Below are 13,404 nucleotides of genomic sequence, written 5' to 3' on the forward strand. Positions count from 1 at the left end.
TCCAGTGAGTGAATTAAGGACGGTACGTTGTCCTTGTAACGGGGATCCAGCAGCGTGGCCACCCAGTAATCAGCACAAGTTAGAATGTGGGCAACTCGGCGGTCGTTGTGGAGACACTGCAGCATGTAATCGCTCATGTGTGCCAGGCTGCCCAGAGGCAACGAAAGGCTGTCCTCTGTGGGAGGTGTATGGTCCGTGTCCTCTGTATCCCCCCAGCCACGCACCAGTGATGGCCATGAGCTGGCCTGGGTGCCACCCTGCTGTGAACATGGTTCCATCTCCTCCTCCAGCTCCTCCTCCTCCTCATCCTCCTCATCCTCCAGAACTGTGCCCCTGCTGGACAATTGCGTCCCTGGCGTTTGCGTGTGCAGGAACCCACCCTCGGAGCCCCTTGCGAATGACTGCCCTGAAAGCCTTGGAAATGTTACCTCTTCATCCTCCTCCTCCTCCTCATCCTGTGCCACATCCTCTTCCATCATCGCCCGAATTGTTTTTTCAAGGAGGCATAGAAGTGGGATAGTTAAGCTGAGAACGGCGTCATTGCCACTGGCCATGTTGGTGGAGTACTCAAAACAGCGCAACAAGGCACACAGGTCTCGCATGGAGGCCCAGTTATTGGTGGTGAAGTGGTGCTGTTCCGCAGAGCGACTCACGCGTGCGTGCTGCAGCTGAAACTCCACTATGGCCTGCTGCTGCTCGCACAGTCTTTCCAGCATGTGCAAGGTGGAGTTCCACCTTGTGGGCACGTCACATATGAGGCGGTGAGCGGGAAGGCCGAAGTTACGCTGCAGCGCTGCCAGGCGAGCAGCAGCAGGGTGAGAACGCCGAAAGTGCGCACAAACGGCCCGCACTTTCTGCAGCAGCTCTGACATATCGGGGTAGTTTTTAAGGAACCTCTGCACCACCAAATTCAGCACATGCGCCAGGCAAGGGATGTGCGTCAAACCGGCTAGGCCCAGAGCTGCTATGAGATTTCTCCCGTTATCGCACACCACCAGGCCGGGCTTGAGGCTCGCTGGCAGCAACCACTCATTTGTCTGCTGTTCCATGCTCCTCCACAACTCCTGCGCGGTGTGTGGTTTGTCCCCCAAACAGGCAAGTTGTAAAACTGCCTGCTGTCGTTTACCCCTGGCCGTGCTGAAGTTGGTGGTGAAGGTGTTACGCTGTCCGGATGAGGAGGCGGTAGAGGATGAGGAAGCGGAGTAGGAGGAGTTAGGAACAGGAGGCAAACTGAAGCGCCCTGCAATCCTCGGTGGTGGAAGGACATGCGCCAAATTGCTATCCGCCTCAGGCCCATCCGCCACTGCATTTACCCAGTGTGCCGTTAGGGAGATATAACGCCCCTGACCGTGCTTACTGGTCCACGTATCCGTAGTTAGGTGGACCTTGGCACAGATGGCGTTGCGCAGTGCACACCTGATTTTTTCCCCCACTTGGTTGTGCAGGGAAGGGATGGCTTGCCTGGAAAAGTAGTGGCGGCTGGGCACGACGTACTGTGGGACAGCCACCGACATAAGGTTTTTAAAACTGTGCGTCTCCACCAGACGGAATGACAGCATTTCAAAGGCCAATAATTTTGAAATGCTGGCATTCAGGGCCAGGGATCGCGGGTGGGTAGGGGGGTACTTCCTCTTCCTCTCAAGTGTTTGGGAGATGGAAAGCTGAACGCTTCCACGGGACATTGTGGAGATGGTTGTTGGTGACCCAGGTGGTGGTGTTGCTGACAGATCGTCTGTTTGCGGGGTGGCAGGTGCCGGTATCACTACAGATGTGGCTGGAGCGGCCGAGACTGCAGCAGAAGAGGAAGCAGGATGAGCCAGAGACGTTTCTTGGTTTTGAAGGTGTGTACTCCACTGCAGCTCGTGCTTTGCACTTAGATGCCTGATCATGCAGGTTGTGCTCAGGTTGAGAAGGTTCATGCCTCGCTTCAAGCTCTGATTGCACAGGGTGCAAACCACTCGTGTCCTGTCATCAGCACATTTTCTAAAGAACTTCCACGCTAGAGAACTCCTTTGAGCTGACTTTGGTGCGCTCGTTCCCTTGCTGCGTTGGGCAGTAGCGGGCGTAGTGTCTAGGGCACGGCCGCTCCGCTTCTGCACCCTGCTCCCTCTTCTGCTGTGCTGGTGGCTCTGTGCGACCACCGCCTCTTCCTCCAAACTACTCAGTTCACCTGCATGACGTTCATTCCATGTGGGGTCGAGGACCTCATCGTCCTCCACATCATCTTCCACCCAGTCTTCACCCCTGCCCTCCTTGTCGGTCTCCACAATGCTGAACGCCGCAGCAGTTGGCACCTGCGTTTCGTCATCATCGGAGACGTGCTGCGATGATCCTTGCATGTACTCATCTTGAGGAATAAGTGGTTGGGCATCGCTGCACTCAATCTCTTCCACTTCTGGGGCAGGGCTAGGTGGATGGCCCTGGGAAACCCTGCTGACAGAGTCCTCAAAAAGAATAAGAGACTGCTGTATGGCTTGGGGCTCAGACTGCTGGCCTGATTTGCAAGGGGGTGAGGTGAAAGACGGTTGGACATTGGCTGCAGGTGCCAACTCTGACCTTTCTGCAGTAGACTGGGTGGGAGACAATGTGAAGGAACTGGAGGCACTGTCAGCAGCAAACCAATCTACTATCGCCTCAACTTGTTCTGGCCTCATCACTTCTAGGGGCGTTTGATGCCCTACCAAATACTGATGCAGGTTCTGTCGCCTACTCACACTTGAGGAAGGTGTTTCACTTGTGCGTGTAGCTGGCACAGATCGACCATGTCCTCTCCTTGCAACAGGAGCTCTACCAGCAGCACCACGACCCAGGCCACGGCCCTTATTTGACGGTCTCCTCATATTTCTGTAATTTAAGATCTTGCCCTAGAAAGGTTTTTATTGAATAGCGGAATAGAAAATATGATCCAAAAAAAGTGTATGTATATCACACGTACACAACCACACTAGGCCCCAATTACTATTGTTTGTACCCCTAAAAGGCTAGATGAGGAGTAGGGGGAGTATGGAACAGGCAGCACCCTCAAACCTTCAGAAGTATGAGATGAACCCCAACAACTTGGAAAGGTGGATCTCTCTCACACGTACCGACACAGACTATCCCGCAATTCAATTGATCCTCAAAGGTTTTTATTGAATAGCGGAATAGGAAATATGATCAAAAAAAGTGTATGTATCTCGCACGTACACAACCACACTAGGCCCCAATTACTATTGTTTGTACCCCTAAAAGGCTAGATGAGGAGTAGGGGGGGTATGGAACAGGCAGCACCCTCAAACCTTCAGAAGTATGAGATGAACCCCAACAACTTGGAAAGGTGGATCTCTCTCACACGTACCGACACAGACTATCCCGCAATTCAATTGATCCCCAAAGGTTTTTATTGAATAGCGGAATAGGAAATATGATCAAAAAAAGTGTATGTATCTCACACGTACAGAAACACACTAGGCCCCAATTACTATTGTTTGTACACCTAAAAGGATGGATGAGGAGGAGGAGGAGTATGGAACAGGCAGCACCCTCAAAGCTTCAGAAGTATGAGATGAACCCCAAAAACTTGGAAAGGTGGATCTCACACGTACCGACACAGACTATTCCGCAATTTAATTGATCCCCAAAGGTTTTTATTGAATAGCGGAATAGGAAATATGATCAAAAAATGTGTATGTATCTCACACGTACAGAAGCACACTAGGCCCCAATTACTATTGTTTGTACACCTAAAAGGATGGATGAGGAGGAGGAGGAGTATGGAACAGGCAGCACCCTCAAAGCTTCAGAAGTATGAGATGAACCCCAAAAACTTGGAAAGGTGGATCTCACACGTACCGACACAGACTATTCCGCAATTTAATTGATCCCCAAAGGTTTTTATTGAATAGCGGAATAGGAAATATGATCAAAAAATGTGTATGTATCTCACACGTACAGAAGCACACTAGGCCCCAATTACTATTGTTTGTACACCTAAAAGGATGGATGAGGAGGAGGAGGAGTATGGAACAGGCAGCACCCTCAAAGCTTCAGAAGTATGAGATGAACCCCAAAAACTTGGAAAGGTGGATCTCACACGTACCGACACAGACTATCCCGCAATTTAATTGATCCCCAAAGGTTTTTATTGAATAGCGGAATAGGAAATATGATCAAAAAAAGTGTATGTATCTCGCACGTACACAACCACACTAGGCCCCAATTACTATTGTTTGTACCCCTAAAAGGCTAGATGAGGAGTAGGGGGGGTATGGAACAGGCAGCACCCTCAAACCTTCAGAAGTATGAGATGAACCCCAACAACTTGGAAAGGTGGATCTCTCTCACACGTACCAACACAGACTATCCCCCAATTTAACTGATCCCCAGAGGTTTTTGATTAAATAGCGGAATAGAAAATATGATCCCAAAAAAGTGTATGTATATCACACGTACACAACCACACTAGGCCCCAATTACTATTGTTTGTACCCCTAAAAGGCTAGGAGTAGGGGGGAGTATGGAACAGGCAGCACCCTCAAACCTTCAGAAGTATGAGATGAACCCCAACAACTTGGAAAGGTGGATCTCTCTCACACGTACCAACACAGACTATCCCCCAATTTAACTGATCCCCAAAGGTTTTTGATTAAATAGCGGAATAGAAAATATGATCCCAAAAAAGTGTATGTATATCACACGTACACAACCACACTAGGCCCCAATTACTATTGTTTGTACCCCTAAAAGGCTAGGAGTAGGGGGAGTATGGAACAGGCAGCACCCTCAAACCTTCAGAAGTATGAGATGAACCCCAACAACTTGGAAAGGTGGATCTCTCTCACACGTACCAACACAGACTATCCCCCAATTTAACTGATCCCCAGAGGTTTTTGATTAAATAGCGGAATAGAAAATATGATCCCAAAAAAGTGTATGTATATCACACGTACACAACCACACTAGGCCCCAATTACTATTGTTTGTACCCCTAAAAGGCTAGGAGTAGGGGGAGTATGGAACAGGCAGCACCCTCAAACCTTCAGAAGTATGAGATGAACCCCAACAACTTGGAAAGGTGGATCTCTCTCACACGTACCAACACAGACTATCCCCCAATTTAACTGATCCCCAGAGGTTTTTGATTAAATAGCGGAATAGAAAATATGATCCCAAAAAAGTGTATGTATATCACACGTACACAACCACACTAGGCCCCAATTACTATTGTTTGTACCCCTAAAAGGCTAGGAGTAGGGGGAGTATGGAACAGGCAGCACCCTCAAACCTTCAGAAGTATGAGATGAACCCCAACAACTTGGAAAGGTGGATCTCTCTCACACGTACCAACACAGACTATCCCCCAATTTAACTGATCCCCAAAGGTTTTTGATTAAATAGCGGAATAGAAAATATGATCCCAAAAAAGTGTATGTATATCACACGTACACAACCACACTAGGCCCCAATTACTATTGTTTGTACCCCTAAAAGGCTAGGAGTAGGGGGAGTATGGAACAGGCAGCACCCTCAAACCTTCAGAAGTATGAGATGAACCCCAACAACTTGGAAAGGTGGATCTCTCTCACACGTACCAACACAGACTATCCCCCAATTTAACTGATCCCCAGAGGTTTTTGATTAAATAGCGGAATAGAAAATATGATCCCAAAAAAGTGTATGTATATCACACGTACACAACCACACTAGGCCCCAATTACTATTGTTTGTACCCCTAAAAGGCTAGGAGTAGGGGGAGTATGGAACAGGCAGCACCCTCAAACCTTCAGAAGTATGAGATGAACCCCAACAACTTGGAAAGGTGGATCTCTCTCACACGTACCAACACAGACTATCCCCCAATTTAACTGATCCCCAGAGGTTTTTGATTAAATAGCGGAATAGAAAATATGATCCCAAAAAAGTGTATGTATATCACACGTACACAACCACACTAGGCCCCAATTACTATTGTTTGTACCCCTAAAAGGCTAGGAGTAGGGGGAGTATGGAACAGGCAGCACCCTCAAACCTTCAGAAGTATGAGATGAACCCCAACAACTTGGAAAGGTGGATCTCTCTCACACGTACCAACACAGACTATCCCCCAATTTAACTGATCCCCAGAGGTTTTTGATTAAATAGCGGAATAGAAAATATGATCCCAAAAAAGTGTATGTATATCACACGTACACAACCACACTAGGCCCCAATTACTATTGTTTGTACCCCTAAAAGGCTAGGAGTAGGGGGGAGTATGGAACAGGCAGCACCCTCAAACCTTCAGAAGTATGAGATGAACCCCAACAACTTGGAAAGGTGGATCTCTCTCACACGTACCAACACAGACTATCCCCCAATTTAACTGATCCCCAAAGGTTTTTGATTAAATAGCGGAATAGAAAATATGATCCCAAAAAAGTGTATGTATATCACACGTACACAACCACACTAGGCCCCAATTACTATTGTTTGTACCCCTAAAAGGCTAGGAGTAGGGGGAGTATGGAACAGGCAGCACCCTCAAACCTTCAGAAGTATGAGATGAACCCCAACAACTTGGAAAGGTGGATCTCTCTCACACGTACCAACACAGACTATCCCCCAATTTAACTGATCCCCAAAGGTTTTTGATTAAATAGCGGAATAGAAAATATGATCCCAAAAAAGTGTATGTATATCACACGTACACAACCACACTAGGCCCCAATTACTATTGTTTGCACCCCTAAAAGGCTAGGAGTAGGGGGAGTATGGAACAGGCAGCACCCTCAAACCTTCAGAAGTATGAGATGAACCCCAACAACTTGGAAAGGTGGATCTCTCTCACACGTACCAACACAGACTATCCCCCAATTTAACTGATCCCCAGAGGTTTTTGATTAAATAGCGGAATAGAAAATATGATCCCAAAAAAGTGTATGTATATCACACGTACACAACCACACTAGGCCCCAATTACTATTGTTTGTACCCCTAAAAGGCTAGGAGTAGGGGGAGTATGGAACAGGCAGCACCCTCAAACCTTCAGAAGTATGAGATGAACCCCAACAACTTGGAAAGGTGGATCTCTCTCACACGTACCAACACAGACTATCCCCCAATTTAACTGATCCCCAAAGGTTTTTGATTAAATAGCGGAATAGAAAATATGATCCCAAAAAAGTGTATGTATATCACACGTACACAACCACACTAGGCCCCAATTACTATTGTTTGTACCCCTAAAAGGCTAGGAGTAGGGGGAGTATGGAACAGGCAGCACCCTCAAACCTTCAGAAGTATGAGATGAACCCCAACAACTTGGAAAGGTGGATCTCTCTCACACGTACCAACACAGACTATCCCCCAATTTAACTGATCCCCAGAGGTTTTTGATTAAATAGCGGAATAGAAAATATGATCCCAAAAAAGTGTATGTATATCACACGTACACAACCACACTAGGCCCCAATTACTATTGTTTGTACCCCTAAAAGGCTAGGAGTAGGGGGAGTATGGAACAGGCAGCACCCTCAAACCTTCAGAAGTATGAGATGAACCCCAACAACTTGGAAAGGTGGATCTCTCTCACACGTACCAACACAGACTATCCCCCAATTTAACTGATCCCCAGAGGTTTTTGATTAAATAGCGGAATAGAAAATATGATCCCAAAAAAGTGTATGTATATCACACGTACACAACCACACTAGGCCCCAATTACTATTGTTTGTACCCCTAAAAGGCTAGGAGTAGGGGGAGTATGGAACAGGCAGCACCCTCAAACCTTCAGAAGTATGAGATGAACCCCAACAACTTGGAAAGGTGGATCTCTCTCACACGTACCAACACAGACTATCCCCCAATTTAACTGATCCCCAGAGGTTTTTGATTAAATAGCGGAATAGAAAATATGATCCCAAAAAAGTGTATGTATATCACACGTACACAACCACACTAGGCCCCAATTACTATTGTTTGTACCCCTAAAAGGCTAGGAGTAGGGGGGAGTATGGAACAGGCAGCACCCTCAAACCTTCAGAAGTATGAGATGAACCCCAACAACTTGGAAAGGTGGATCTCTCTCACACGTACCAACACAGACTATCCCCCAATTTAACTGATCCCCAAAGGTTTTTGATTAAATAGCGGAATAGAAAATATGATCCCAAAAAAGTGTATGTATATCACACGTACACAACCACACTAGGCCCCAATTACTATTGTTTGTACCCCTAAAAGGCTAGATGAGGAGTAGGGGGAGTATGGAACAGGCAGCACCCTCAAACCTTCAGTATGAGATTGTGTTCACTGTACCCCACAAAGATTGAGTTCACTGCACCCCACAATGATTGTGTTCACTGCACCCCACAAAGATTGTGTTCACTGCACCTCACAAAGATTGTGTTCACTGTACCCCCCAAAGATTTTGTTCACTGCACCCCACAAAGATTCTGTTCACTGTACCCCACAAAGATTGTGTTCACTGCACCCCAAAAAGATTGTGTTCACTGCACCCCAAAAAGGATGTTGTTCACTGCACCCCAAAAAGGATGTTGTTCACTCCACCCCAAAAAGATTGTGTTCACTGCACCCCACAAAGATTGTGTTCACTGCACCCCAAAAAGATTGTGTTCACTGCACCCCAAAAATGATTTTGTTCACTGCACCCCAAAAAGGATTTTGTTCACTGCACCCCAAAAAGGATGTTGTTCACTCCACCCCAAAAAGATTGTGTTCACTGCACCCCAAAAAGATTGTGTTCACTGCACCCCACAAAGGATTTTGTTCACTGCACCCCAAAAAGATTGTGTTCACTGCACCCCAAAAAGGATGTTGTTCACTGCACCCCAAAAAGGATTTTGTTCACTGCACCCCAAAAAGATTGTGTTCACTGCACCCCACAAAGGATTTTGTTCACTGCACCCCACAAAGATTGTGTTCACTGCACACCAAAAAGGATTGTGTTCACTGCACCCCAAAAAGATTTTGTTCACTGCACCCCAAAAAGATTGTGTTCACTGCAGCCCAAAAAGATTGTGTTCACTGCAGCCCAAAAAGATTGTGTTCACTGCAGCCCAAAAAGATTGTGTTCACTGCAGCCCAAAAAGATTGTGTTCACTGCAGCTCACACACAGAAAAATGGATGTGGATCACTGACACCTGCCTATCTCCAATCCCACACCACACAGCAATATCGATTGTAGTTTGTAGAACACAGTTTCCCTAAAATTCAGCAGACTCTGTCCCTAACAGGATTGAGAAGAGATCGTAGATCAGGATTGAGTGCAGATTCACCCCACCCCCCACACAGCAATATCGATTGTAGTTTGTAGAACACAGTTTCCCTAAAATTCAGCAGACTCTGTCCCTAACAGGATTGAGAAGAGATCGTAGATCAGGATTGAGTGCAGATTCACCCCACCCCCCACACAGCAATATCGATTGTAGTTTGTAGAACACAGTTTCCCTAAAATTCAGCAGACTCTGTCCCTAACAGGATTGAGAAGAGATCGTAGATCAGGATTGAGTGCAGATTCACCCCACCCCCCACACAGCAATATCGATTGTAGTTTGTAGAAGACACTGACCCTATATAATTCAGCAGACTCTATCCCTAAAATGCCTACAACTCGCCCTGCCTAAACACTCCGACCTGTCCCTCAATTCTATCCGGACACAAATGGTTTTTTCCTGCCTATCTTTCCCTAATCAGCAGCCAGCACGTTGATGTGTGCTCTCTGTCCCTGAATCTAAGCAGCATAATGACGCCGCTGCGGCTGCCTCGAACTTATAAAGACTTGGTCACATGCTTCAGACGGCCAATCACAGCTACTGAGACATTTGCAGGCATGGCTGGGATGGCTTAAGGCACACCAGTTAAACGATTGTTGATTGGCTGTTGAAAGCCCGCCATGAAAAGAGCGCCAAAGCATGCAAAACCCGGAAATAAAACGACCGAACACGGATTTTTACCCGAACATACAGTAAAGTGTCCGTGTCCGTGTTCGGGTACAAAAAATCCAATTATTCGGTACGAACACGAATAATACAGTCCGTGTTCGCTCAACACTACTTTTGAATTCAAACCACAGAGAAAACCCGCTTTGCCTGCAATTCAAACTGATCTCAAAAGGGCTTGCTGTGTGCAAAGCAACATAAAGCAAGTCAAACACAGCCTGAGCATGATCAAGTAATTCTCCCAAGCAGCTCCACCCACCATGGTTCCTCTAGAGCAAGGATCCTCAAACTACGGCCCTCCAGCTGTTGCGGAACTACACATCCTGAGGCATTCTAAAACTCTGACATGCCCAGGCATGATGGGAATTGTAGTTCCTGAACAACTGGAGGGCCATAGTTTGAAGACCCCCTGCTCTAGAGCAGTGGACCTCAACTTTGGTCCTCAGGGCCCACTAACAGGCCAGATTTTAGGTTTTACCTTGGGGAGATGCAGACTAGAGTACTGCAAACACTAAGCAGCAAATTATATCACATGGGATGTATTTCAGTTATCTTGCAAACCTGGCCTGTTAGTGGGCCCTGAGGACCAGGGTTGAGGACCACTGCTCTAGAGCACCTGCTTTGTGTTTGCATTGAGGATTAAAAGGCCAGTATCCTGGGTGTTCCCTTCATCGCCCTCCCTCTGCCTTTCCTACGCTTCTGTAACTCATCCCCCGCTTGGTGCTGGACACACCCCTGACGTTTACCTCCCCCCCTCTCCATGTTCTCCACTCTATCCCCATCCCTCTTCACTTTTCATCTCCCCCATGTAGGTTTGACCCTCCCTGTCCCTCTCCCCTGTTTTTCAATATAAAAACTCTGAACGGTTTCAGATCCCTCGTGTACATGTTTCTGGGCACTGACCACAAATGTCTGGAGATGCTCACCATAATTGCTATTATTCAAGTTGCTGGTATCCTCCCCGGCCCTTGCTGACTTGAACGAAGTTTCAGTTAACGGAAACATACGGGTATTGTGAATTCATATCTTGACTGTTCCTTGTATGACTTGCATGCTGGAGGACTGATGTTTACGGCTTTTGTAATATGTACCTTGAAGCACTTTTGTACTTTTCTTTCATGTTTAAATAAATAAAGAATTTGAAAAAAATAAAATAAAAGGCTAGTATGCTTAACAATGTGAGCAGTGCGGCCTGAAAAACAGCTTTGACACCTTTAGTAGTTTGGCTGTGAACTTTAAGGATGAATTGCTCCAAAGTGCCTACGTCTGAAGAGATCAGTGAAGGCTTATTTTATAAGGTCAATTATCGAATGTCCATTACATAGTCACAATAATGTCATGGTTACAAGTTCACAATAATAGCAGCAATATGACATACTGTACATAGGGGACAAGTGTTCCTAGCTCCTGTTTAATACATAAATCAGTTTTTTGTTTTATTCCAAGAATTTTATAAATTTTTCCAGAAAATACATAGGCATTAACAATTCCATTTTGACAGTACAATTATGTAGTCATCAATTGGGGCTTATACCCCTGCATAAATCACGGTTTTGATATCAGTCTCATTTGGAAATTTAAGGCTGCAAAACGTGGATGGAAAAAAAGATTAATGCCCTCCATATTGAAACAGACCAGGTTTAAAGACTGTATTGCTGATAAGGTTGCAGGACTTGCAATTTCTATTTCCTACACAGGAAACTACTTACAATTTATTTGTCACATTATGTTGAAAGACTTCGCTAGGTATCTATAAATAGGCACATTCTGTGCAAAACAAATCAAATATATGTACTGGTGATTTTACATGATGTCTGCGACTGTGAGTATTTCTCACCTTTTCCTTCTGTTTCTTTTCTTAATTCTCTGTTTGCCACCTTCACGATCCCTTTATATAGCAGTTTTCTCTCTGCTGATATCCAGTTTGTACAAAGGTGACAGTCCTCTAATGCCACTTTTGTAATCTGCTATTGGTTTCCATAGAGACAAGCAATCTAAATATGTTCTTTCCAAGCAAACCCCCCCCCCCCCCCCCCAGTTTGTCTTTTTTCCCAAAGACTAGTAGAGGTGGAGGAAGGGATAAGAAGAACATTTGAAAAAAATATGCAGTGAAATGCATATCCTGAGGTTAACTTTAGGCAGGTTAATACATTTCTCCAAATGTCCTTGTTGTTAGCTTGTGAAATATGTATAGAAATATTTGTACTAATTGTTTGTTTTAATTTTATTTATATATTGAAGACGAGATGTTCATCCCCTTCCATCTAAGATTCATGTCTCAGTGTGCTATTTTTTGGGGTACAGAATTGGGTTTCTATTTTTTTTTTTATTGGGTTTAAGAGTGTGTCTATAGGAATGTTTGACCACTCTTTCAGAAGTTCATTTGTGTGGTCAGGCACTGACGTTGGAGAGAAGGCCTGGTTGGCACTCTGCCCTCTTATTCATCCCAAAGGCTTTCTATCGTATTGGGGTCAGGGCTCTATGGAGACCAGTCAATTTTCTCCACCCCAAAAATGCTCATGTATGTCTTTATGGACCTTATTTTTTGCACTAGTCCAAATCATTTGGTGGAGGGGGGATTATGGTGTTGGGTTGTTTTTCAGGGGTGGAGCTTAGCCCCTTAGTTCCAGTAAAGGGAACTCTTAAGGCGCCAGCATACCAAGACATTTCATGGCACCTCAGAGCAACAATGCACGTAACGTGCGTTAACACAATGCAGAAGTGTGAACTGGTCCTAAATAGGGATGAACAAAATTTTGAAAAGTTTGGTTCCACCAGAACACCTGAACTTCCCGAAAGTTCGGGTCCGGATTCCAGAACCCCATTGAAATCAATGGGACCTGAACTTCGGTAATCAAAAAACACCATTTTGAAGCCTTAAACCCCAATAAATGCCCATAAAAAGTGCCTAGGGTTCTGGGTCATGCCCCAGGGACTATTAATCACACAAAAAAAAGTTCTTGTTGTCGTTTTTGATAGAGAGCCAATTATTGAAAAAATTATTGAGAAAAAAAATGAGATTTCTTTGGATTTAGTGTTTGGTGGGTCTAAAACGTGTACCTGTGAAGTTTCAGCTCTGTAGCATGTCCAGAACCAGAAAAAAAAGATAATTTTTCTTAGAATTTTTATTAGCGCATGGATGTGGCTCCGCTCCTATCACACCTATATGTGTGTATGTGTATATATACATATATGTGTGTGTGTATATATACCCCTATACAGAAGTTCAGATGTTATGCCTGCCTCCAAAGACGCCCAAAAAATGCCCAAAAAAAAAAACGCCTGCAACAACACACCTGGGCGTTTTTGTTGCAGGCGTTTATTGGGCATTTTTTGGGCGTCTTTGGAGGCAGGCATAACATCTGAACTTCTGTATAGGGGTATATATACACACACACACATATATGTATATATACGCATACACACATATAGGTGTGAAAGTAGCGGAACCCCATCCATGCGCTAATGAAATTATTTGCAGGGATA

The 13,404-nt window shown here is 45.4% G+C and overlaps 1 protein-coding gene across 1 annotated transcript in view; it reads left to right on the forward strand.

The window, feature by feature from the left end:
* Positions 1-13,404, forward strand: part of PRKCG (protein kinase C gamma) — a 621,643-nt gene that overhangs the window by 175,889 nt on the left and 432,350 nt on the right. The gene's annotated exons all lie outside the window — the stretch shown is intronic.

Source organism: Pelophylax lessonae (assembly GCF_965119305.1).
Source record: "Pelophylax lessonae genome assembly, chromosome: 12".
NCBI lineage: Eukaryota > Metazoa > Chordata > Amphibia > Anura > Ranidae > Pelophylax > Pelophylax lessonae.